The sequence below is a fragment of the Lonchura striata genome, chromosome 36 (genome assembly GCF_050655825.1).
Source record: "Lonchura striata isolate lonStrDom1 chromosome 36, ASM5065582v1, whole genome shotgun sequence".
Lineage (NCBI taxonomy): Eukaryota > Metazoa > Chordata > Aves > Passeriformes > Estrildidae > Lonchura > Lonchura striata.
Genome location: NC_140738.1, coordinates 11,452,304 through 11,474,137, shown reverse-complemented (window position 1 = coordinate 11,474,137; position 21,834 = coordinate 11,452,304). Strand labels below are relative to the sequence as shown.

General features: G+C 51.9%; 1 pseudogene across 1 annotated transcript in view; it reads left to right on the top strand.

The window, feature by feature from the left end:
* Positions 1-21,834, top strand: part of LOC146764162 (uncharacterized) — a 233,780-nt pseudogene that overhangs the window by 165,476 nt on the left and 46,470 nt on the right. The gene's annotated exons all lie outside the window — the stretch shown is intronic.

Sequence of the window (21,834 nt, the reverse complement as noted above, 5' to 3'; positions counted from 1 at the left end):
CTGGGGCTGATGATCCACCCTCACAGCTGGCCCAGGGCCGGTCTGGAGTGGTTTTGGTGGCACCTTGGGCTGGCACACACCTGAGGAGGGTGTCTGTTTTCATGGGAAACTCAGGGGTTTTAGATTGCTTCAAACATAGAAAAAGGGAAAGCCCCTCTTAGGCTGGGTGCAGCCAGCTCTGCAGGCACAGCAGGTCCCAGGTGAGTGAGGACAGACAGGATGGGCTGGGGCAATGTGCAGCAAGGTTGTCCACGCTGGGCCAGAGCTCAGGGCACAGCTTCTCTGAGGAGGCCAGAGCTCCTGAGGGGAGACCCTGGGTCAATATCACTCACAGAATGCTGCAATCGCCTCTGACCTAAAGAGAAATGTAATAAAATACACCCTTTAAAACGGGAATGTGTATTTCTTAAAAGCATTTTGAAATCTTTCTCCACAACTGGAATAGGAAAACTTTAATGACCCTCTCAGGGCTTTGGTGTTGTTTACATCAGACTCAGTCCCTGAGCATGTTTTCAAAAAACTTCTCAAGAACTCAAAGTTAAATTAAAACTCCAAAATTTCTTGAAGTTTTAATGGGTCCCACTGAGGGACACGACTGAGAAAGTGTCCCCAGGTTCCAGTCAGAGCAGAACATGGGAGGTAGTGATGACAGCTGGGGACAATCAAGGGAAAGGTGTCTCTGGTGCTGAGCAAACCTGGATGTGTTTCAGGAATGCAAAGGGCCCAGGCCTGAGCCCCAGCCCCTGGCAAGGCAGATCCTGTCCCTCCCTCATTGCTCAGGGCTCTTCCCGGGATGGGCACTGGCATGTGGGGATGTGCAGTGCCAAGGGCAGGACCATGGGGCGGCCCCTGCCAGGCTGCTGAGCAGGGACAAGGAGGCACTGAGGCCCCAGGGCTGCAAGGGTCACTTGTCCCCTCGTGGCCTCAGGCCCAGGGCCAGCAGCCATGGCCAAAGGGCTGCACAGGTTGGCTCTGTCAGGGCCTTGCAGCTGCTGCACATCCCTGAGCCCTCTGCAGCCCAGGCTGTCCCACGGTGTCCCTGCCCTGCGCCTCTGTCCCTGCAGGCTGTCGTCACCCCCGGTTGCCCCACCTCGCTGGCCCTTCCTTTGCTGGCAGCTCTGCCTCCTGCTGCCCCTGCCTGGCCACACAAAGCCTTGGCCTTGATACCAAAAGGTTTAATTCCATTTTTACCCTCCCTGTGAACTTTTAACACAGGAACAAGGCATGCAGGAGCTGCTTTTCCAGCAAGGACAATTGGAAGTGTAGAAGACATCTGGCTCAAGGGTGCAGTGATAGAAAAAGCAAGGACTGAACCTGGGAACTTGGGGTGGGTTTTATGGAAATGGGTAAATTGTAATATACATTTAGTGACTGTGTATAAGCAACACACTGGCAGAGTTACGTGTCCACATTAGGTTAGGAGTTATCCCTCACTAGACCTAAGGCCTGAATAAATGATCACCTCCTATATAGCAAATTAGTGTTAAGGAGTCTTGTTCTGCTATTTCAGAGATTTGGTGACCATGGGGCCTCACAGAACCCAGGAGTCAGCTGTGACTCTGTGCAAACTCATGGAACAAGGGGTCCATGGTGACATAGCAGAACCCCATGGAACCAAAATCCATTTTGGCACACTGGGGCCACATTGAACCAATGGTCCATTGTGATACCACGGATCCAAGGAGACCATTGTGACCCTGAGAAACCTCTTGGAACCAAGGGGCCATTCTGACACAGCAAGGCCTCGTGGAACCACAGGTCCATGGTGACACTGCAAGGTCACACGGAACAAAGGTGGCCATGGAACCAAGGTTCTGCCATGGAACCTCATGGAACAAAGGGACCATGGTGACACTGTGGAACCAGGGAGACTGTTTTTGGCAGTAGGAAAGCTCATGGAACCCCAAGTCCATTGTGACACGGGGAGGCCTCATGGAACCAAGGGACCTTTGTTAAACTGTGTGGCCTCATGGAACCATGAGCCATTGGGACACAGCGTGGCACCTCATGGAGCCAAGAGTCCATTGTGGCACTGTGGGGCCCTGTGGAACCAAGGAGACCACAGTGACTTTTTGGGACCTCATGGAACAATGGAGACTGTTCTGACACTTTGGGACCCACTGGAACCAAGGGGCCATGAGAGCATGGCAGGGCCTCATGGAACCAAGGGGACTGCAGTGAACACTGTGGGTCTCCATGGGATGAAGGGTCCAATGGAACCATTGTGTCACCATTGTGTCACTCTGGGGCATCCTGGAACCAAAGGTCCATTGTGACCCAGCAGGGCCTCATGGAACCATGGAGACCATTCCTACATTTTGAGGCCTTGTGAAACCAAAGGGCCTCTGTGGCACTTCAGAGCCTCGTGGAGCCAAGGGGACCATCGTGACACTGTGGGGCTCAGTGACACCAATGGTCTGTTGTCACACTGCCAGGCCTTAGGTGTGGGTTCTCTGCTTGTTTTTTCTACCTGTGTTGTGGTCCGGATTGAAGGTACTTGAAACTATAGTTAGTGTTCAGACTCAGGTGCTTCTTGTTTCTTATCAGTGCTGCAGCCTCACAACTGTGAGTTCTGCCGGCTTTCATTAGTAAGTCACAAAATGGCCAAATAATCTCTTGTTACAAATTACACCAAAATTATTTTCCCTTTTAACCCAATAACTGATCCCTCGAAGCCCGCAATGCGGACTTTTCATGTTCCCAGGAACATGTTCACTCAAACCCATGAATAAGAAGGTAAGAAGAAGGTAAATAAGAAGAACCTGTCTCCACCCTAAAACTTCCATCTTGCTTCATATTTATTACTGTGTTCCAAAACCCCAAACTCTAACTTTTCCACCCTGTGGTAGTATACACCTCTAACCCACTATGCACCCGTAACCCCAGTGCTATTAATCAATTTTGGAAGCCTTCTCCACAGCCTCAGGTCAAATGCAGTGTTCTCTTGCAAGTCTGTGCCTTTCAGCACAGCAAGTTTAACATTTTCAGCATCCAGGGTTCCAACACTCATGGAATCAGGGACACTCCTGTGACACTAAAGGCCTCACTGAGCCATTGTGACACCACAAGGCCTCATTGAACCGAGGGGCCATTGTGACGCTATGGAGTGTTGGCAGGCCAAGGGGCAGCTGTCACACTGAGTGGCACCATGGAACCAAGGAGCTGCAGGGGCCATGGAACTAAGGATTCATGGAACAGTGTGGGACCCCATGGAACCAAAGGTCCATTGTGGCATTGTGGGGGCCGTTGGAATCCTGGAGGCCATTCTGACACTTTGAGGCCTCGTTGAACCAAGGGGCTCTGCAGGGCCCCATGGAGCCAAGGAGACCCTTCTGACACTGTGAGTGCCCATGGAACCAAGGGTCCATTGTGATCCTGTGGCACCAAGGAGACCCCTGTGACCCTGCAAGGCCTCATGGAAGCAAGGGACCATTGTGACACTATGGAGCCCCATGGAAACAAGAGGCCAGCGTGACACATCTGGGCCTCCTGGAACCAAGGATCCAATATGACACCACCAGTGTGACACTGCAGGGCCCCATGGAAACAAGGGGCCGGTGTGACACTGCAGGGCCCCATGGATCCAAGGGAACAGGTCACAGGTCTGGTTGGCTTGGCCTGACTGGTCCAACTGCCCTTGGCATGTCGAGGGTTTCTTCTCATGTACCCCTGAAACAGAGCCCTGGGGCTCTGGGCTTTCCTTCCAATGGAAAAGAACTGCCCTTCTCATTCAAGCATCCATGGCCAAAATGGGATTCTCCCCTCAAAATTCCCAGTATCCAGGGATTGCCCCTAAACAAAAGCTGCCATTACCAACAAGTCTGTTTGACCTTGTCTTCCTGAGACCTGGCTCTCACCTGCCTTCAAACACTGAGGCTCTGTGCTTTTCTTCCTGTGGAAAAGAACCATCCCTCCTGCATAGGCAACCATGGACAAAATTGATATTTTTCCTCCAAAATTCCCTATATGCAAGGGTTTCTCCCAGACAAAAGCTGCCAGGACAGACTGCTCTGGCTTGCCTTGGCCTCTGGTGGTCTCCCTATTCTGCCCTGCAACACTGGGGCTCTGCTCTTTCATTCCTGTTAAAAACAACTGTCCCTCTTCATCCTTCATCCATCTTCTTCTTTTGGCCAGGTGTCCATGGCCGAAATTGGGATTCCACCTCCAGAAGCCCTATAGTCAAAGATTGCTCCTGCACAAAAGCTGCCATTACAGACAGGTCTGGCTGGCCTTGGCGTCCTTAGGGGGGGCTCTCACCTGCCTTCCAAACACAGGGGATCCATGCTTCCCTTCCTATGGAAAAGAAATGGCCTTCTCCTCCAGGCACAAATGGCTGAAATTGGGATTCAACATTCACAATTTCAAATATCCAAGGGTTGGTCACAGACAAACCTGCCAGGACAGACAGGTCTGCCTGGCCTTGGCCTCCGGTGACTGCAGAGTTCATCAGATCCTGAAACACAGGGGCTCTGTGGTTTCCTTTCTGTGAGACCATTGTGATACTGTGGGGCCTTGTGGAACCCAAGGGCCATTGTCACCCTGGGGGCCTCATGGAAGGAAGGGGCCACACTTCATAAGCAAGCAAAACATTGGGACACTGCAGAGCACCATGAAACCAAGGGAACATGGAACAGGTCTGGCTGGCTTGGCCTCCCAGGGGCCACCTGACAGGTCCAGCTGATCTTGGAATGTTGAGGGCTGCCTCTCATCCACACCTGGAGAACTGAGGCTCTGTGCTTTCCTTCCTATGGAAAAGAACCATCCATCTTTGCCGGTGCTCATGGCCGAAATTTATATTCCCCCTGAAAAATTCCCTATATGCAAGGGTTCTCCCAGACAAAAGCTGCCAGGACAGACAGCTCTGGCTGGCCTTGGCCTCTGGTGGTCACCTCTCATCTGAAGGAAGCCCTGAGGAAAGTATTTGAGCACGTTTGGCTGCTGGAACATAAATGAGTCTCTCGTCCTCTGAAAAATTCAGATGCTCTTTTGATCCTATGTGTATTTTTTTCCTCATTGTGCATTATGTGTGAAATATAATTTTCAGCTAAAAAATATTATTCTTATCACATTCCCAGTGTTATCTGACACAAAACACCTCATCTACATATGGATCCAGGTCACCTGTATAAGCAAACCCAAGAAAGAGTACACCAGGCATTATTTGTCTCTGCTCCCATCTGCCACATCTCCTCTGGAGCTGGAGGTGCAGCCCCAGCACTTGGGAGGGCTCAGGGGGTCACAAGCTCAGCTCCCACACAGAGAACCTGTGGAGCCTGGGGTGCTCTTCCTGCCCCTGCCCGCTCAGCCAGGCTGAGATGGACACTGATGGTTTCTGTGCCAGGCTCTCCCAGCCCAGCCCAGCTCCCTGCCAGCTCTGCCAGCTGCCCTGAGCTCTGGGAAGCACCAAGGGCCTCTCCCCAGCACAGCCCAGCCGGCTCTGGCCCCACAGCTCTGCTCAGCCCAGGCTGCTCTGGGAATGGAGCAGCTGAGGAATGGAGTCACATCCAGGGGTGTCCCCAGGGCTCAGGACTGGGGCTAGGTCAGTGAAATCTCTTTTTTGTTGATCTGGATGAGGCCATCGAGGGCACCCTCAGTCAGTTCCCAGGTGAGCCCAGGCTGGGTGGAAGTGTGGCTGTGCTGGAGGGCAGGAAGCTCTGCAGAGGGATCTGGACAGGCTGGAGCCATGGGCCCAGGACAATGGGATGAGGTTCACCAAGGCCAAGGGCCGGGTCCTGCCCTGGGCTCACAACCACCCCAAATCCCTGGCCATGCCCTGCCCCTGATCCCCACAGCCTGTCCTGCTTCCTTCATCCCTGAATTGCCAGGGACTTTCTGGGACAAGGGAGCTCTGCTCTGGGGATGGAGGGAGGTCCAAGTGCCACCACTGGAGTGGGAACCACAACTCATCAGGTTTGTGTCCTTTGCGGTCAGGAACTGGTGAGACTCAGAGGCACAGAAAGTTTCTCTTCATGGCCAGCAGACCATGGTTGAACAGGACACAATTTAATAACAATCACGCTCTTCCCTGAGCTATGTGCAATGTCCCAGCAGAGTCTGATGAGTCCACCATCCACAAGTGATTTTCATGCTAGAATGAATTTCTGACAAACGTGGTTCTGTGATAAATATATGCACAGTTAGGTTCTTGTATCAGGATGCTCATCCTGAAGTGGGGGGAAAACAGCTCAAACAATTCCTGATGTGCAAAGCTGTCAGTGGTGGATGGAGAAGGGAGGTCAGGCTGATTTTGGTGCTGAGGAAATGCAGAAACCAGCCTGACTCATTTCATCTCCTTCTGGCCTGGCTGATCTCCCCTCTTTCCCCTTCCACCCATTGGCTTCTGTCTCCCACCAGGCCACCGGTGAAGAGCCTGGCTCTGTGTTCTCCATCCCCTCCTCGCTGGCACTGCCAGGCTGGGATGAGGAGCCCCTCAGCCTTCCCTGCTCTGGGCTGGACAAGCCCAGCTCCCTCAGCCTCTGCTCACAGCCCAAGGGCTCCAGCCCTACCTTGGAGGCTCTTCCCTAAGCCTGCTCCAGCTGCCAGACATCTTTCCTGCCCTGGGGAACTCAACCCAGGCCACAGGCACCTGGATAATCCACGTCCTTGATGTCCTGGTCACACAGCCCTGGCCCCTTTTCTCCATGTCAGACTCTGGGGTGGATCCTGTGGAACATCCTTTGGTGGAGGCTGTGGCTCCAGGGGGACCGCGGGGATACCAGGGGACAGGGACCCTGCTGGGCATGAACAGCATTGGACTTGTTGGGAGAAACTGTGAGGGGGAGCTGGGGCGGAGTGACCAACCCAGTGACCTCACAGAGCCCTCCTGGGATGTCACACAGATGGTCTCTGATGTCACAGCCAACTCTGTGATGTCACAGTCTGCTCTGCAATTTCAAAGCTCTTTCCTGTGATGTCAAAGCCTCTCTGTGATGTCACAAAGATGGTCTATGATGTCATAACTTCTTGATGACATCACATTAACCACTCTGTGATGTCATGGACCATTCTGTCATAGATCACTCATGTGATGTCATAGCCCACTCTTTGACCTCATGTAACTAGATGATAAATTGTCTCCACCCGGTGAGCTGACACCTGGAGCTTGTTCTCCAAAACCAACAGGCCTATGGAGACCACACAATGCCCATTGTGGGAGAAGGGGAACTGGAAGTTCACCAGCCTCAGTGTCCTGCCAGCTCAGCCAGGCCCACAGGAACATTGGGGTCCACGACCACCAGAAACCACCAGAGAGACCCCCAGGACAGAAGAACACATGGCTAAAGGGGAGGGGAAATATGTTAATGATTCTGGGGAAATTATTATCAGATGTGTGTTTAGTCCAGCACAATCAATGAATATGTGTGCAAAATACAGAATATGAACAGAAACTTTCCTGTACTCAGCATGCTCGGCTTTGGGAGGAGCTACCCCCCGTGCATCCCCCTGAATAAAGAATGCTGCTTCTTAATGCTGCACTGGTGTTAAGGAGTTTTCTCTTTTACCCAATTTTTGGTAACATTCCACTCCCAAGGAAAGCTCTGTCTCCTGCTGTTCACAAACAGAGAAGGGCTGGTGGCAAATGTGGGGGTCGGAGGCTGCCTGGGGCACAGGGACCATGAAATAATCAAGTTTTCAATGATCTGTGACAGAAGGAGGGGCAGCAAAAAAACTTCAACACTGGAATTAGGAAGGGCAGACTTTGGCCATTTAGGATGCAGGTTTGGGGAGTACAAAATCAGGTACTGAATTTTTTTAAGGGAAAGAGCCCTTAAAAACAAAGGGGTTCAGGAACGATGGACACATTTTGAGAAAGCAATCTTAAGGAGGATGGAGCAGCCTGTCGTAGTGTGGCAAAAGATGAGCTGGTGTGGAAAATCACTGTCCTGACTGCCCATGGAGCTTTTGTGGGAACTCAGGATAAAGAAGAAGGTGTATCAACTTTGGACAGGAGATCAGGAAACTTAACAAGTGTTTAAGGATGTTGTTAGATTATGGAGGAAAAGCTGAGTGGCGAAATCTCAATTAGAGATTAACCTGGCCACTTCTGTTAAAAATATTAGAAAATGTTTCTATAAATAACTCAGTAGCAAACTATGGGATAATGAGAACCTCTACTCTTTATTGGATGCAGTGGAGAACTGAGTAATTCTAAACTCAGTAATTTGAGTAATTCTAACCAAAGATAAGGAAAAAGTTGAGTTAATTAACATTTTGTTTGTCTCAACTTTCAATATATGGAGAGGTTGTCCTCAGGACAAGAGTTCTCCTGAGCTGGTAGATGGGCACAGGGAGCAGAACAGCCCCCTTTAATCCAGGAGGAAGCAGCTGGTGACCTGCTGAGCCACTCAGATGCTCACAGGTGGATGGGATGGGATCCATCCTAGGGGGATGAGGGAGCTGGTGGATGAGCTCCCCAAGCTGCTCCCCATCATTCACCATCAGTCCTGGCTCACCAGGGAGGTCCCAGAGCACTGGAGGTGCCAGTGTGAGCTCATCCCCAAGAAGGGCTGGAAGGAGGATCTGGGGAGCTCCAGGCCTGTCAGCCTGACCTCAGTGCTCGGCAAGGATATGGAACAGATCACCTTGAGAGCCACCACAGGGCACCCACAGAATGGCCGAGGGGTCAGAACCAGCCAGTGTGGATTTAAGAGGGGCAGGTCCTGCCTGAGCAACCTGATCTCCTTTTATAACCAGGTGACCCACCTGTGGATGTGGGAAAGGCTGTGGATGTGTCCATCTGGACTTCAGCAAAGCCTTGGACACTGTCTCTGACAGCATTCCCTGGAAAAGCTGCAGCCCATGGCTTGGGCAGGTTCCCTCCTGTCTGGGAGATGGAAGAGCTGGCTGGAGGCTGGGCCCAGAGAGGGGTGGGGATGGTGCTGCACCCAGCTGGTGTCCAGTCCCTGGTGCTGTCCCCAGGGATCTGTGTTGGGCCCAGTCCTGTTTAACATCTTCACCGATGATCCGGGTGAGGGGATGGAACCCACCATCCCCAAATTTGCAGGTAACACCAAGCTGGGTGTTAGTGTGGATCTGCCTGAGGCCAGGACAAGAAGACACAGCCTCCAGCTGCACCAGGGGAGGTTTAGGCTGGACAAGAGGAAGAAGTTCTTCACAGAAAGGGTGAGTGGGCATTGGAATGGGCAGGCCAGGGGGGAGGTGGCAGAGTCACTGTCCCTCTCCAGTGGCACTCAGTGGCATGCTCTGGGTGACAAGGTGGTATTAGGGCATTGGTTGGACTTGATGATCCCAAAGGTCTTTTCCAGCCTGTTTGATTCTGTCATTCTGTGATGATTGGGACACTCTGGGGCCATTGTGACACTGCAGGGCCTCGTGGAACTAAGAGGACCATGGTGACCCTGTGCAGCCCCATAGAACCAGGGCTCCATTGTGGTGCTCTGGGGCCCAATGGAACCAGGGAGTGTCTGTGACACTGGGTCCTGGTGGAACCACAGAGGCCATGGTGACACTGCGGGGCCTCGTGTGACCGAGGGGTTTCACCACAGTGACACTGCCAAACCAAGGAGAGCATTGGGAGAGTCCAGGGCCCAGGGGAACCAAGGGGCCCTTCTGACACTGCGGGGCCTCATGGAACCAAGGGGACATTGTGACACTGCAGGACCTTGTGTAACCAAGGGGCCACTGTGACACTCTGGGGCCTCAGGGAATCTGGAAGGCCGCTGTGACACTGTGTGGCCTCGTGGAAACAAGGAGTCCATTGTGACATTGAGGGGACTTGTGGAAGCACAGAGAGCATTGTGACAGTGTGGAACCTCATGTGACCATGGGGCCTTTGTGACACCCTGGGGCCCCATGGAACCAAGGGGCCACTGTGAAACTGCGGCACCAACAAGAGCATTGTGACACTGTGGAGCTCCATGGAACCAAGGAATCCATTGTCACATTTTGGGGCCCCATGGAACCAAGGAGACCAGTGTGACAGTGCAGGGCCTGGTGTAACCAAAGGGACATTGTGACATTGAGGGGCCCCTTGGAACCAAGGACATCTTTACAGATGACACCAAGCTGGATGGGAGTGTTGATCTGTTGGAGGGTAAGAGGGCTCTGCACAGGGCCCTGCACAGGCTGGATCCAGGGCCCAAATCCAACAAGGTGAGGTTTAACAAGTCCAAGTGCCGGGTCCTGCACTTTGGCCACAACAACCCCTGCAGTGCTACAGGCTGGGGACAGAGTGGCTGGACAGCAGCCAGGCAGAAAGGGACCTGCAGGGACTGATGGACAGCAGGCTGGACATGAGCCAGCAGAGTGCCCAGGTGGCCAAGAAGGCCAATGGCTCCTGGCCTGGTTCAAGAATGGTGTGGCCAGCAGGAGCAGAGCTGCTGTGCCAGCACTGATCTGCCCCCAGCTCTGCACACAGACATTGCTGCTGCAGCTCCAGAGAAGGCAAGAAAAGGGCATCTCTGCAGAAAACTGTGCTGGGAGATCCTTTAGTTCCTTGAAAGCCACCAAGCACGCAGCCCCTCATTGACACAGTCTGTGGCCACAGGGAAGGTGGAGAGAAACAAAATCAGAAATGGCACAAAAATGAAATTTATTGTGGACAGTATCAAAAAAGTAAAACAAAGGAAAAAAATCCCCACATCTAATTCAACACGAAGTATCAAAGATGATGTTTATTTAAAGTGATTTGCTGAAATTAGGCTGGCAGTTTAATGTCCTTGAAAGCATCCAGTCATCAGTCTCCTCACTGCAGCCTTGAGCTCCTGGTTCCTCAGGCTGTAGATGAGGGTGTTCAGGGCTGGAGGCACCACTGAGTACAGAACTGACAGGGCAAGATCCAGGGATGGGGAGGAGATGGAGGGGGGCTTCAGGTGAGCAAGTATGCCAGTGCTGATGAACAGAGAGACCACGGCCAGGTGAGGGAGGCAGGTGGAAAAGGCTTTGTGCTGTCCCTGCTCACAGGGGATCCTCAGCACAGCCCTGAAGATCTGCACATAGGAGAAAACAATGAACACAAAACATCTGAAGAGCAAACATGCAGTAACAGCAAGAAGCCCAAGTTCCCTGAGGTGGGAATTGGAGCAGGAGAGCTTTAGGATCTGTGGGATTTCACAGAAGAACTGGCCCAGGGCATTGCCATGGCACAGGGGCAGGGAAAATGTATTGGCTGTGTGCAGCAGAGCATTGAGAAAGCCACTGGCCCAGGCAGCTGCTGCCATGTGGGCACAAGCTCTGCTGCCCAGGAGGGTCCCGTAGTGCAGGGGTTTGCAGATGGACACGTAGCGGTCGTAGCACATGATGGTCAGGACATAGAACTCTGTTGCAGCACAGAAAAGAAAAAAAAAAACCTGTGCAACACATCCTGTGTAGGAGATGATCCTGATGTCCCAGAGGGAATTGTGCATGGCTTTGGGGACAGTGGTGCAGATGGAGCCCAGGTCGCTGAGGGCCAGGTTGAGCAGGAAGAAGAACATGGGCGTGTGCAGGTGGTGGCCGCAGGCTACGGCGCTGATGATGAGGCCGTTGCCCAGGAGGGCAGCCAGGGAGATGCCCAGGAAGAGGCAGAAGTGCAGGAGCTGCAGCTGCCGCGTGTCTGCCAGTGCCAGCAGGAGGAAGTGGCTGATGGAGCTGCTGTTGGACATTTGCTGTGGCTGCACATGGGAATCAGTAAGAAAAAGAATTATTGAATAGTTGAGTGTGGAGAGGACTTTAAATATCCCAGCACAGCTTATGGGCATCTTCCCCCCACTGCCTGCCCAGGGCTCTGCTGCCTGGAGCTGTCTCTGCCAGCAGCTGCTTCCCTGTGCCCAGGGCTGAGCCCTGCCAGAGCTGCCAGAGCCCAGCCCAGCCCTGGGGGCTCAGCTCTGCCCTGCAGACCCCTCCCAGCTCAGGCACTGCCCAGGAGCAGCTCTGGCTCTGCAAGCTCTGATGATAACATCAGAGCAATACTGAGCAGGCTGGAAAAAGCACAAGGATGATGCATCTAAGAGGCCCTGTGCTGAATTCTGTTACTGCCTGGTTTATTCAGATGTGAAAAAAAACTTTTTCTCAATATGAACTGAGAGATGCATATCTATGGGGAATTCCCCATCCAGGCAACAAAGATTAGTACATAAGAAAGCAGAAATCTCCCATTTATGCAGTTCCTGTCTTGCTATGCTCCCTGTATAACCCATTTGGAAAAGTTCTGGAGTTAAATGCCATGCTGGGAACAGTCCTGAACAATACAGCATCCTCACCACACAAGGATTACATTCCAAGACTTACCAGCTGTCTCCTTCCCCCCAGATCTTGTCCCCCAGCGCTGGGAGCAGCTCCAGGGCCAGCTGAGAGCTGTCCCTGGCAGGCAGCAGAGTCCCTGGCCCAGCACAGCGCCCTGGGCTGCAGGACCCTGCTCTGCAGGACAGCCCTGGGCACCCCTGGCTGCTCTGCACAGGAGATGAGCAGAGAATGCACTCACAGGCTCTGTGGGCATTGGCATGTTCCAGCTTTAGGAGATCTCTCCAGGAGCTGCAGCTGCATTGTCCTGCAGCCAGAGGTTCCTGTGCCAAGGGCTGGCAGTGATTCTGCCCCAGGCACTTCTCAGCCCCTTCCCAGCCCTGACTGATTGAAGCTCTCTGTGCCTCTGTGCTGTGCCCGGGCTGGCTGCAGGCAGTGCCCCAGCCCTGCTGGGCTGGGAGAAGAGCTGCTCAGCAAGAGAAATGTGCTTTTGAAGCTCTGCTTGGTTACCAGGATCACCCTCTGTGCCAGGAGCCCGGCCCAGCTCAGCAGCACAGACACAGCACAAGGACTTTAATGACCCTCTGGGGCTTTTTGCTCAGGGCCTGAGCATCAGGCCCTGAGAGGGAGCTGCAGAAACCTCTCCAGAACTCCAAGTTGCAATCCAGCTCCAAAGTTTCTTGGACTTTTAATGGGTCCCTCTGAGGGACACGACTGAGAAAGTGTCCCCAGGCCCCAGGCAGAGCAGAGAACTGGAGGCACTGATGGCAGGTGGGGACAAAGAGAAGCCAAGTCTTGGTGCCCTGGGGCACAGCAGGGTCTGTGCCACCAAGGGCTGTGAGGAGACACCTTGTCCTGAGGCCCTGGGGCCTCCTGGCACAGCCCCAGCCAGGCTGGGCACTGTCAGCCCCTGCTCCTGCCCTCAGCATCCCCCCCTAGCCCACATCCCAGTGGCCTCAAGGATCTGCTGGAAGGAGTCCCTGGGGAGCCTTGGTCAGGAATGGCCCTGGGGGCTCCTTCATGCTCCCAGGGACTGCAATGTCCTTTTTCAAAGTGCTTTGGCTTTTGCTTTTGCCTTGGAGTCTCTGAGAGGTTTCTGCAATCCTGGCCTCCAATATTTTGCTGTAATTAATCCTTGGAGAGGATTTGTCAGTAACAACACTCAGTGGGGCCCATTAATGCTTCAAGGTACTTCAGTTATCTGAAGGTACTTGGTGTTTCCCTTTTGCTACAGACTCTGAGAGAGGTTTGTGCAATCATGGCCCCATTTATCTGCTTTAATAAGTCCCTTGGGAACTTTGTACTGACAGTCAGTGGAGCTCATGAATACTTTAAGATTCTTAACTTTTGTATGGTACTTTGGATTTTCCTTTCCACATTGAGAGCTCTTTGTGCCATTTTTGTCCCTGAGGAAGAACCGTCCAGTGGTATCTCTGCAAAGGTTCTTTTCTATTGATGCTTGGGACAGAAAATGCAAAGCGTGGAGCATCATCTGGATGAAGTGGAATGCTGAAAAAACAGTCCTTGAGATCAATGATCACAAGCGACCAGTCCCTCGGGATCATCGAGAGAGATGGAAGCCCAAGCTGCAGTGGCCCCATGTCCTTGATGACCTCGTTGATTTTCCTGAGATCGTGAAGCAGTCTCCAAGACCCTGAAGTTTTCTTGCGAATGACAAACACTGGGGAATTCCATGGGCTGTCTGTTGGTTTGATGTGTCCCTTCTGCAGCTGTTCTTGGACCAACTTTTTCAATGCACTCAATTTTTTCCTCTCCAGGGGCCACTGATCCACTCAAACAGGATCATTTGTTTTCCAGGTCAGTTTCAAAGTGGCGAGTGCCACAGTGACCCCTGTTAAAAATCCAATTCTAATTCCAGTCCCCATTGTGCCAAAAGGTCCCTTCCCCATACTGTGATGGGCTTTTGCACGATGAAAGGACGGATAACTGCTGTCTTTTTTCCTGGGCCTGTGACAACAATTGCGTTCTCACTCTGCATGCACAGGGAACTCCCCCCTATGCCTGTGAGAGAACCCAAAGGTGCAACCAAGTCCCATTCCCGAGGCCAAAAAATGTATGAAATAACTGTAACATCCGCTCCTGTGTCAAGCATCCCTGTAATAGCAATTGTCTTTTCGTTACAAGTCAACTGACAAGTAACAATGGGCTGATCTCGGCTCAAATGTTTCACCCAAGATGCATGCACCTCTGCTTGATCACCAGGAAAAGAGTCCCGTTTGTTGAACACCGGCATGGCTTGCCTTTCTGGATGAGATGGCAGAGCCATAGCTCGAGCAATCGGTGTGTTTTGTGGAATTGTCAGAGGTGGTCGCAAGGCTTTTGCCGTGACCATCAACTCCTCATTATGGTTTGCTGAAATCAAAGATGGATAAACAAGTCCAAGGATACTGCTCCTGTCCCTGGCCATTATTAAAAAATCCTGCCTTTTCCAAGAAGTCCCTGTGACACCTGTAGGTATCACTGCATGGCTATTGTCCAAAAGACACGTCAATTTGGAGGTTGCCAAGACGCATTGGAATCCGGGTGGTACCAAGTCTGGGTCGCTGGGGATTTTGGAGATTGCTCTGCTGAGGGGTTCTGTTTGTTGCTCCCCAAGGATTGTCCCTGCTGGTTCTGTGTCACTGCCAGGATTTGTGTCTGAGCAAGCTGGCGTTGATTTGCGCTCTTTTTTCCATTTCCCGGAATAGGAAGAAGTTTCCCATCCATATCTGTCTGTGAGTGACACTCACTTGCGAGATGTTTCCCTCTCCTGCATCGAGGGCAAAGGTCTGGTGGTTTGTTGGGCTTTGAAAGTTGTGGGCAGTTCCTTTTAATATGTCCTTGTGCCCCACACCCAAAGCACCGTCTCTCTGCATTAGGGTTGCCCTTTGTATAATTTCCAAGAACTTCCCTAACACGTTTTTCAATTCGATCCCCCAAGTGTTCCTCCATGATGGAAGCAACATGTTGTGGTGTCCCCACCTTGCTGCACGCCTCGATCATGTCTGCCAAGTGGCCTGGTGAGGCATCATGCTGATGATCCGTCTGCACTCCAGATTGGCATTGGAGAACGCGAGGCTTTTGACCAGGTGTGGTTTTGCTCCCTCCTCGGTCACCTGCCGCTCCACCGCCTGAGAAAGACGATCCACAAATGAAGAAAACGGCTCCAAAGGACCCTGTTTGATCTCGGTGTAGATGGTGTCCTGGACCCCCGCTGGAGCAATTTGAAGAATCACCCTCCGTGCTGCCTCTTTGATGTCGCTGAGCACGACGCGGGAGCCTCACCGCCTGTTGAGTTGGATCGTCCTCAGGAGGATCACCAGCAAGCTGCGCCATGGTGAGGTTCGCATTCGGCCCGCCCTGGTATCTGGCTCTCAGCTCCTCCAGGGATCTCCTCCATGCCTTCTGCCACACGAGAGCTTGGGTGTCTGTAAGAACTGACGTTGCAAGATATTTAAGATCATACGGTGTTAAATCATACATTCCAAAAATACTTTTAAACATTTGCTTGAAATATGGTGATGACAACCCATTGTCCTGAATGGCCTTAGATAAATCTTTGATTGCTCCACGATCCACACGTTCCCATCTCGGGTTTTGGCCCTAAGTGTCATAGTTCACTGGCATCATTATATTTCCCGAGCCCTGCAATAAACCTTTCTCTTTCTCCAACTCTGCTCGAATGTCCTGCCAGTCCACTTTTGCGCTCTGCAATGCTGTAAATTCAGTGGGTACTTGCCTGTAGAGTGGAGTCATCTGTTGTGGCTGCAGCTCTGGTGCAGCAGCACTCACCGATACCAACGGCGTCTGCAGCATCTGCGAAGATGAAGGCTGGAAGTCTCTGGAGAAAAGTGAAGCATCTGCTGTGGAGGAGAATACACGACTGCCCTGCATTACTTGGAAAATTTTTGGAAGATGAACCAACAGTTCTGGCTGTGACTCCAAGGCTGTGCTTCAATATCGTAAAAGAAATTCAACAACCCCCTTTGATATTAAAATTGACTCTCCCTGCCCCGAAAGTTTGGCAGACCTTGATTTTGGAATTGTCCAAGCTGGAACACCCTCCGAAGCGGTGATGCGTATCGTTTCCTCCCGTTGCTGCGCCTCAGCAGAAGTGTCCTGAGTCCCGCACTGTTCCGGTGTCAGTGGAGGTTCCTGCTGCCGTGCAGATGTGACCTTTTTCACCCTGGAGTTTTTCTTATAAGAGACTGGAAAAAAGTCCTGCAATGTCACAGTCCCACCACTGGGTGGCGCAGTGCCTCGACAAGTTCTGTGCCGCCTGTTGCAATGTTGTGGTTCCGCCGCTAGATGGCGCTGCCGCCTGACCAGCTGAGGTGGGAACCGCACTCTGCTCTTCAATCTGCACTTCGATAAACATTTGAGCATCTCTTCTGTCAACTGATTTACATTTGCAAACCCCGCACTAATTCCCAATAAACCTTTGAGCATTTCTCCTAATAACTGATTCACGTTTGCAATCCCTGCAGTTGGTGAAACTGACTCTTGTTGTAACAAATGTTCTAATTTGGCCATGTCTGAAGCTGACAGGGATTGGCCGTGGGCTTGAGCTGTCTGTTGCCATGGGAACTGTGATGGAACCGTGCCCTGAGGAATGTTTACCTCCTGGCCACGCCCCATCCCTGCCTGCGTCATCTCAGGGGAGTGAAGGCTCCTGCTCCGACCCCGGCTATGCTTTGGCCTCGCTCCGCCCCGCACCGCCTCCGAATCAGAGCCACTGCCATCCCCCCCAAGGCTGACGCAATCACCTTCCTGTTCCCATTCCGGCCCTGATGTCTCCACCTCGCTTTGCCTGTCTCCTGGCTCTGTGCCAGCACCCACAGCCTGTGCGCGCCGGCTCCGCCCCCTGTGTGCCCGTTCCGCGCGTTCAAAATGTGAGAAATCCCCTCCACCCGTGGCTGTCGGGTTTTGCTCGACCTTCACACACGTGCCCGCCACCTGGGCTGCAGCGAGGAATGCCTCCCGCTGTCCCTCTGCCGCTTCCTTAGCAGCCCTGGCTGCCACAGTCAGGGAGCCAAGTTCCCGCACCCTTTGGGCGGCCGCTTCTGCGGCCTCACGGATTCTCGACATTGAACGTGTCCCCAGGCGCTCCGAGCGTACCACCGCCGCACTCGCACCCTCCGCTTTCGCCCCGATCCGTCCCGCCCCCGCCGCTCTCCCCGGCCTCGCCTTCTGCGCGGGCTGTTTTGAACTCCCAGCCTGTGCAGATGTGGAGGCACTTTCCTCTCCCTCCTCCCCCTGCTCTGCACTCATGTTCGCACCTTCCCCCACCGGAGCCGCCACCGCTGCCACTCCTGCCATGAGTTTGGACTTGGGCAATGTCTTCCTCCCACCGAGGGTCGCGGCTGTGCCGGGCTCTCCCGCCTCCGTCTGGGGAATTTCTGCGTTGGAGGAGCTTAGGGACTCTTGGGAAACTGAGGAACAGTGAGAGCCCGGGGACACGGGACGCAATGGGGTATCATCTCCCTGATGTTCCACAGGAAGCAATCCTGCCTGTCCTGTGTCTGTGTTGAGAGGGGCTGTCCCAGCTGCTGGCTGGACGGTCCCCCCCCCGTTTGTCACCAGGAGCCGTAGCTGCCTGGCTTGAGCTGCTGCGTTGTGAGAGTGACTCTAAAACTGTTCTTGCTGAAGATAAAAGTTTTGCAGCAAGCTTATTATTTTTTATAGCCTGATAATATAATTGCTTGTTAATTTCCTGCCAAAAATTTGGCTCATACAATAAATCTGGATCTGAGTGTGGGAAGTTACACCTCACCCATAATAATAAATCTTTCAGCTCCTTTTGAGCAATCTCCATCGGATGGGCAGAGATGATGCCCTGGAAGGCAGATACAATTTCTGTTTCCTCTTGGAGAATTCCTCCCCCATGTTCTTAATTTTGACCATTCTCACCAAAAGCTGAGTCAGCCCGAGGTCAGTCTGGAGATGGCACTGATCACCGTCCAGCAGGTCACAGGTGAGAGATCCCAGGTGTGCTTCTGGGTCATCTCCTCCCTGGAAAGTCCCCGAGACGAGTTATTTCAGTGAAGGTCAGGTTCTTATCTCGAGCTGTCCGCTCCCTCTCTTCTTGGAATATGCAGTGAGTGTGTGTGCTCTGCTCTTCTTTTTTTTTTTTTTTTCCTCCACTGATGAAGGTTGGAGGTTGTTTGATGTTTCTTTTCGGTCTTCTTGATGTTGCCCACACTCAGGGATGCCAGATGTGAGAACCCCGGGTTTGGTTTGGGGTCTCATATGGTGATAAAGCTTCTCCTCCAACCCGTGTTCCCAAAGAAAAACTTCACAGCCTCTTCTTGTTCGGTCTCAAGAGGATTTATTGCTAGTTATCTAACAGATTAGGTTCTTGGACTGCGGCCCTTTGGTCAGCGGCCCAGGCAGAGAAGCACACACTCCTGACACCCTGACTGTCTGGTGTCTTCTTCTTCTCTCCCCCGCCCAGGGCTGCTGCTATTTTTTATAAGATATATTACCTATAACATGTTTACAATTATTCCCCAATACCTACTACCTATATTACCAAGTGCTTTTCTACTCTAAACCAATCTGTGAGTGCCAACATCACCAAGAACATGGAGGTAAGGAAGAAGAAAGAAGAAGGATGGGTTCAGCCCACTTTCCTCCATCTTAGAACTTCTGACCCCCATGTACAAAGTAAAAAGCCCCCTGTACAAGTGTTAAAACCCCCCTGTACAATACTAAAAAAATTTCCCCTCTACTTTGTAACTACTTTTACTATACTATCTAACCCTTTGTGACTGCTTGTTCCACCTCCAAAGTTGGTAATTCATTCCATAGTTCAAACTCAAAGTCACAGCTGTTTCCAGCTGCCTGCTGGGGTCTAGACTGCCTCTGACCAAGGCCTGGAACATCTAAAAATGTCTGAGAGACATTTTGAGTTCCCACAACCTGGGAGCCTTTGGCAGTCCCTGCCCTCAGTGGCGCCCAGTGATGCTTAAAGGGACTTGGAGTTTTGCTTCTGACTCCTTGAGCAGCTTCTTCAGCCTTCTCTCAGTGCCTGAGGGTTCTGGACTCAGCCCCAAATCCACGGTGGGGATCATCAAAATACAGAAAGCCCTCAGGGGCGCTTTGTCTTTATTCAATTGTCTGCAAGTCTCCAGGGCTTGTGCAGCTGACTGGAGTCAGTCTGGAGTTCTGTTAAGGAGGAAGATTTCCAAGTGCACGTTATGACCTTTTATTCTTCAATCAAATTAGTGGGTTTTTTTATTTCCCAGTTTGGAGAAGAGCGGATAAAAGCATTCCCCAGGTGATCTTGACACTGAAATTCTCCTTAGGAGGTCTGGGCATGTACAAGAATGAGCCCCCTGAGGGCTGATCCTGTTTGGACAAGCTGCTCCTCACCCCCAGCCTCACCATGTCTGACATCGCCCACCTGGCACTGACATCCCTGTGCCCTGCAGCAGAACCTTGTCCCTGAGCTCTGCAGCTCCATGTCCCAGCCCATTGCACCGTGTCCCACCTGCTCTCCTCAGGGCTCTGCCTGTACACAGGCTCAGGAGAAGTTTTCCTCTTGGGAAAGAAAGAATGAAAAAGCTTGATCAGGTTTCCTGAACAACAAACCCCACTCAGGAACCACCTGCTCAGTACAGGCTGCCTGGAATGGTGTCACCTTTCTACAAGGCACAGTGTGACCAGAAATGATCTCTGGAAGCAGAATTCTCTGAGTCTCCCAGCTGAATTCTCTGTCCCGGTTCTTTCCCTGGATCTCTGTTGCATATAGAAGCTGCTGGTGGCATCCTCACCTTTAACCTCTCTTCGGAAGGCAAACAGATGTTTGCAGCTGTGTTAAGCAGGATTTTCTCAATGTTTCTATAAATCTTTTGTGTCCCCCATGGAACGAAGGGGCCATTTTGGCACTGAGGGGGTGACGTGGAAGCAAGGAGTCAATTGTGACCCTGGGGTCCCATGGAACCAAGGGGCCATGGTGACACAGCAAGGCCACGTGGATCCAGTGGTCCATTGTGACACTGTGGATCCAAGGAGACCATGGAGACACCCCCAGAACCTCATGGAACCAAGGAGTCCATGGTGACCCAGCGGGGCTGCATGGAGCCAATGGTCCATGGTGACACTGCCCATCCAAAGAAGCCATTTGGACACTGTGGAAGCTCATGGAACGAGTTGGCCATTGTGACACTGAAGAACTTCATGACATCAAATATCCATGGGGACACAGCAGGGTATCATGGAACCCAGGAACTGCTGTTGCAGTTTTGAAATCTCCTGGAACCAGGGGCCGTTTTGGCACTGCAGAACCAACACAGCTGCTGCACCTTGTCCCCTGCCCTGCACAGCTCCTTGGGAGGCACGGCAGGAGCAGCACCCTGGGAGCCTTGGGAATGCCCCTCTGGGATCCAAGGCACATGCTCCCAGGGGCTGGAATTCCAGTTCCCAGCCAGGAAAAATGTTCCTGCCCTTGAAGGAAAAGCTCTTATGGAAGAGCCAAAAGCCAAGTGGAGCAAGATCTTACAGTGACATTTCACTGCCAGCCTTCCTAACTTCACCCATGGTTTTTGTAGCTCATGGATTGGGAATGAAATCAGGGCAGGGTCTTTGGTGGGAGCTGCCCTGGGTCAAGGGAGGCCCTGAGAGAGAAATAGAGCAGGCAAAGGAAGGCAGGAGAGAAAGGAGGTGTTTTGGTTTGGAAAGACAGGTGTCTGCTAAGGAAGGCAGGAGCCTCCCCTGAAATGGAAAAATGTAGATTCTTTCTGAATTTCTATAAATTGGAAATTAAGGGGGGCTGTTGGGTAAAAATATGGGAGCAGGAATAATAGGTTTTTAATTGGAAGAAAATAAAAATATAAACATTTCAGTTAACTAAAACAACACTGACTAAGTCAGAATACAACCTGACACCCTGTTGGACTGGGTGTTGGCCACAGTCCAATTGGAATTGTAGCTGCAGTCCTCCAGGAGTGTCAGGTGTGGTTCTGTTGGAGAAGTGATCCTGTAAGAATGGGAATCTTCTTCTGAAGAGGAAGGGGCAGCTGTTTCTCTGGGAAAATCCAGCCCAGAAAAAGCTGTGTTGGAGGGCCAGAATCTCAAGACTGGATGCAGGTAGGAATTCTTGGCTCCTTCCTCTGGGTGGAGCATCTCACAATGGGATGTTACAGTTCTTATCAGTCATGCAGTGACATTCAATAGCCCATTATCAGCAGATGTCTCCCCTGAGGGAGGATTGACTGTGGAAGAGATAAGGAAAACTGCCCACTTAACACAGGACAACTGCCATACAGATGGCAAATAGAACACATCTTGCTTTTCAGTCTGGGACAGGAGGTCACAAAATCAGCTGAGAAGGCAGCACTCTGAAAAGCAAACCAGAACTGACAGAAAATGAATGGGACAGAAATCAGTAATTCTGATCGTTTTATTTATTATCAAAATAAATCACAACCACCCAGCCCCACACAATTCTGATCCCACAACCTCAAATTTGGATCTCACTTCTCCCAATCTCCTTCCAACTCTATCTCACCCTGGAGGCTGAGGAATCAAATTATTTTGGCATGGGACTGAGGTGGGAACCAGCCATTTTCAGGTGGGATTCACCTATTTTGGGGTAAGATTGAGGAGTTTTGCGTGGGATTGAGTCATTTTGAGGTGACAGACCAATCCACA